Source organism: Neophocaena asiaeorientalis, unplaced genomic scaffold, assembly GCF_003031525.2.
Source record: "Neophocaena asiaeorientalis asiaeorientalis breed wild unplaced genomic scaffold, Neophocaena_asiaeorientalis_V1.1 scaffold379, whole genome shotgun sequence".
In the NCBI taxonomy this organism is placed as follows: Eukaryota; Metazoa; Chordata; class Mammalia; order Artiodactyla; family Phocoenidae; genus Neophocaena; species Neophocaena asiaeorientalis.
The window spans coordinates 2,632,720-2,638,000 of record NW_020172145.1 but is presented as its reverse complement, the minus strand read 5'-3'; the positions used below and the strand labels follow the sequence as shown (position 1 = coordinate 2,638,000).

The window sequence follows — 5,281 nt, the reverse complement described above, 5'->3', positions numbered from 1 at the left end:
GCCAGAAACTATCAAACTCTTAGAGGAAAACATAGAACACTCTGTGACATAAGTCACAGCAAGATCCTTTTTGACCCACCTCCTAGAGAAATGGAAATAAAAACAGAAATAAACAAATGGGACCTAATGAAACTACAAACTTTTGCACAGCAAAGGAAACCGTAAACAAGACCAAAGACAACCCTCAGAATGGGAGAAAATATTTTCAAATGAAGCAACTGACAAAGGATTAATCTCCAAAATTTATAAGGAGCTCCTGCAGCTCAATAACAAAAAACAAACAACCCCATCCAAAAATGGGCAGAAGACCTAAATAGACATTTCTCCAAAGAAGATATGCAGACTGCCAACAAACACATGAAAGAATGCTCAACATCATTAATCATTAGGGAAATGCAAATCAAAACTACAATGAGATATCATCTCACACCATTCAGAATGGTCATCATCAAAATATCTAGAAACAATAAATGCTGGAGAGGGTGTGGAGAAAAGGGAACACTCTTGCACTGCTGTTGGGAATGTGAATTGGTACTGCCACTATGGAGAATAGTATGGAGGTTTCTTTAAGAACTAAAACTAGAACTACCATATGACCCAGCAATCCCACTACTGGGCATATACCCTGAGAACACCATAATGCAGAAAGAGTCATGTACCAAAATGTTCATTGCAGCTCTATTTATGATAGCCCGGAGATGGAAACAACCTAAGTGTCCATCATTGGATGAATGGATAGAGAAGATGTGGCACATATATACAATGGAATATTACTCAGCCATAAAAAGAAACGAAATTGAGCTATTTGTAATGAGGTGGATGGACCTAGAGTCTGTCATACAGAGTGAAGTAAGTCAGAAAGAGAAAGACAAATACTGTATGCTAACACATATATATGGAATTTAAGAAAAAAAACTGTCATGAAGAACCTAGGGGTAAGACAGGAATAAAGACACAGACCTACTAGAGAATGGACTTGAGGATATGGGGAGGGTGAATGGTAAGCTGTGACGGAGCGAGAGAGTGGTATGGACATATATACAGTACCAAACGTAAAATAGATAGCTAGTGGGAAGCAGCCGCATAGCACAGGAAAATCAGCTCGGTGCTTTGTGACCACCTAGAGGGGTGGAATAGGAAGGGTGGGAGGGAGGGAGATGCAAGAGGGAAGAGATGTGGGAACATATGTATATGTATAACTGATTCACTTTTTTATAAAGCAGAAACTAACCAAAAAAAAAAAGAAAAAGAAAATTCCTGATAAGGCAGAATAAACTTGTTTCCCATTAGACCATAACAAATATTTTATCCAGTGTTGTTGCACCTGAATCAGTGGTGTCAATTTTTTCCCCATGTTTTCAGATTATTGTCACTGAAAATATTTGATAAACTATTATGATATATGTCCATTTTAACATCTTAAGGTAAGAATTTCACTGTGCTGGAAAATAATGACCTTTAAGTATGAAGATAGTATTTTGATTATAAAGTAGAACATTTCTGCTACCTCATCCTTTAAAATGTTGCCACATTCATTAACTTCTCAGGTTATAGAAAGCACATAGAATCCATTTCTTATCCTTAAATATGTTTATATCTACAATGCATGAATCAGATATTGATGAATGTAATAACTTGTGGAGTTATTTAAACATTAAAATTTTCAAGTATCACAATGATTTAAAATCAACCAGGAGAATACTCCCTCAAAATATTGTTTTATGTAATTTTCTGGCCATTTCCATAATAGCAAAGTAAAAATGTTTATACTTTATTAAGAAATTAAAAGAAAATATTTCACTTCTGCTGCTCCTTTGAAAACACCATTATTAGTGCTCAAATAAAGTGAGAAAACTTTTAATTTGGGTGGGGGTGAAATCCCTTATGAGTAAAATTATCAACTATATCTCAGTTTTATAAAACTTATTTTGAAGATAAAGAGATTACTTTGGTTTAAAGTATTACAAAATATATTATGTTACAGGAAAAGTGAAATTTAAAGTTAACATTATTAGCAAATTGAACTAACATAAATCACTCACCAATGTATTTTACTCTTTTTAACAAATCCATAATATGGAACACAGTTTAGGAGAGATGTCCTTTTTCCAAAAATTGGTCAGGTTTAGTTTTGAATCACTAGGCAAACCACACAAATCTTTGAGCCTTAGGGTCTTCATCTACAAAATGAGAAAACTAGACTAAATGCACTTTAATATCCCTTCCAGCCTACAAATTTATGTAGCAATGTTATCTTACGTAATCCTTTAAGGAATGAAGATTTCAAGATATATAAAGCTCCCCTTTAAGTTGCAAACTTTACCTGAAGCATTTACAATAAATGCATTATGATACTTAACTGTCACCCTAAAATAATATGAGATGACAGACAATCTCCTAAGTTCTGCCTATCGAAGTGGCTGATTGATTGATCAGCACACAGGGATTTCTGGACCTTGGTTCCAATTCTCTGCAATATTGGGAAGAACTCTCTGAAAATGAGGACACCAGAACCTTCCCTGTCCCTGTTTCACTGTTTTGAAGACAAAAGAGATACTATGCATCGAAGTATATACAAAAAAACAACAAATCACTGTAAGAATGCAAAGAATTATTATTGTGGTGACCAATTTTGACTTTCTCTTGATGGAAATATCTGGATATTATATAAAATATATCCTGTTTTAGAAGATTTGTACATTTATGGCTCAAATCTTTCAATTAATTTGACTATTCTGTAGTCATTTTGTTTCATTTCTAATTTGCTGCTTTATTTCCTAATTATATAGGGCTTGATACTCTGTTTCTCCCAGAGTCTAGAAGTTTGAACTTTTAACAGTTAAAGACATACACCTACAGATCTCTCTGTCACTCTGGCAAATTTGGTATCACCATTCACTTTAAAACAATGGCCCCCTAAACTGGGAAAGGTTTTTTTGTTTATTTTTGTTTTTTTGAGATTTCTAAGCTCCAGCCTGAGGTATTCTGATTCAATATGTCTGGGCAAGACAGGAAAGCTCTGCTTCTCAAAATCCCCCCCCAGGTAATTCTGAAAAGAGTTAATTTGGCAACTACAATTTTGTCCTCAATTTGTAGCTGCTTCTTATGTTTTATAACAAATGTAAAATTTTCCTCTGACTTTGGTCACAAGCACATTCAGAGAAAATTTTTAAATATCTGTAGAGAACTACCTGTAACAATTTTCTGCAAGAAATTTTGAAACATTATATCAATGGTAGAGCTAAGACACTGCAAGAAGATGGTGAAAAGTGAGTGGAGTTACCCTTAGGAGGAAATTGTTTTCTGTTTTGTTTATAGTCATTCACTGGTCAACAGAGACTATCAGAACAGTTGTCATCACTAAATAAAACATGGAAGATCTCTATATAACAAAAAGGTGGCTACATAGTTAATCAGCATTATTGAGAAAATGTTTCCCACAGGCTTAAATGAAAAGTATAAAAGAAACTGCACAGTTTCCTGTAGAAATTCAAAGATTTTCATGCCTCTGGAGTTTACCACAAATAAGACAAAAAAGTTAACCAAAACCACTATTATAGAAAAATAAATTATATTAACTCCAAAAGTATAAGTGTAAAATAGGTACAACTTCATCTTTTGGGGGGGTTAAAGCATATATAGATTTTACATTCTATTCATTCTATGCAGAATAGTTAATTATGACAATGAGCCATAAAATGTTCGGTACCAAGAATCAACACCACTTCTTCCAAACTTAATGCAAAACCACATTTGTTTTTTCTAGGAGTCCTAGAGTCTGTAGCCACTGCAGAATGTCTTTATGTGCTTTGGTTATCTTCTTGGCAGACACCTATCATGAGCTTGATGGTTGGTGTTGACATGCTTCCAGGCAACTGTGTTGTATGCTGGGAAGTCTTATATAGATGAATATAACTGTTCCATTACATTCTAGGAGACATAGCTTAAGTTCTCCTTGAAATATTGTACAAGATATCATATGGGCAGTCTATAACCTAAATCAGCCAGGGTGCTACTCCAAATATCACCACAGGAGGCTGGAATGTAAATTAAATACAATATCTAATTACTTAATGTGACATGAACTTGAAAAGAAGAACTTGGCTACCTTTGTCAGTAAGGAGTTTCATGATTGCTCCCATGCATTCTTGAAAAGTTCAAACCCCATGTGAGAGAGATGGGTGATCTATAAACCACTTGTATTGGCTGTTCTGGTGATTTTATGTTTGGTTCAAGTTTGTTTCAGAAGAGGTAACATAATACAAACCACACAGATTCCAGCAGTTTCATAGCCATCTTTAATAACGTTATCTATTTTGCAATTTGCATTAAAGCTTCCATTTCATAGATATGAAATTATTTTTCTGTTGCTACCATACAATTAAGAATAGTGAATTGAGTAACATCCAAAGTAAAATACAACTTATGCAGAAATATCCAAAAAGTTCTGAACATTCTGGCTAGTGATGGGGATCTTCCCGAAGCTCTCCTTACATTTAATCACACTTGGAGCCATGCCTACTTCCTGTTATCTCTTCTAGATCCTTATCACCTTGACTGTGAAAAGATAAACGTTTTCATCTTCAGCATTTTCATCCTTGAAAAATCAGGCAATTCCTGAAGACTCGATTATAGTAGCTCTGTAACTGTTGAGCTGATGGTGCTCTGAGATTATCTAAAAGAAAACATTTCTGTAATTATCTTCTCCAGTCTATCAGGCAGCCCTTGCCTCAGAAATGGGAATGAAGTCTCACCTTCCATGGATCTGATGGTCAGAGAAGAAGCATGAGTACAAGTCCAATGGACTGGATAGTACACTGGGTACAGGGCCAGAAGGAAGAATACAAGTTGCTGGGGCCATCTCTTGGGCACAGAGATTCAGAAGGCACAGCCTGGCGGCACCTCCAAGGTCCCTGCAGCCTCCATGTCAGCAACCTGCCCCTGCAGCCCAAGCCCCAGAGGTTTGGTTGCTGTCCATTTTCAACTAAGAATGTGTCCAGGAGATGAGCTTATGCTGAAGTATTTTGGCGTGAGCTATATGCCTCATTTTCAGAGTCAGGGAAGGTGTTCATTTTCCCCAAAACATGAATTCTTAGCAGAGAGAATCCTAAAATGAAAACCAGTACTATTACCAAAAGACAAGGGAATAGATGAGAGGTTAAAACAATTTATGCCAAAATGAGGAACTGATTTGCAATTGGGCTGAATATAGAGTAGGGGCTAATCACAAAACAGTTTTATTTTTCTCCTACCAGTGCCTGAAAACACACTCTGTAGTATC

General features: G+C 35.6%; 1 pseudogene; it reads right to left on the bottom strand.

The window, feature by feature from the left end:
* Positions 1 to 4,126: 4,126 nt before the first annotated feature.
* LOC112405967 (pyruvate dehydrogenase (acetyl-transferring) kinase isozyme 1, mitochondrial pseudogene) lies at positions 4,127 to 4,761 on the bottom strand (annotated as a pseudogene).
* Positions 4,762 to 5,281: the final 520 nt, after the last annotated feature.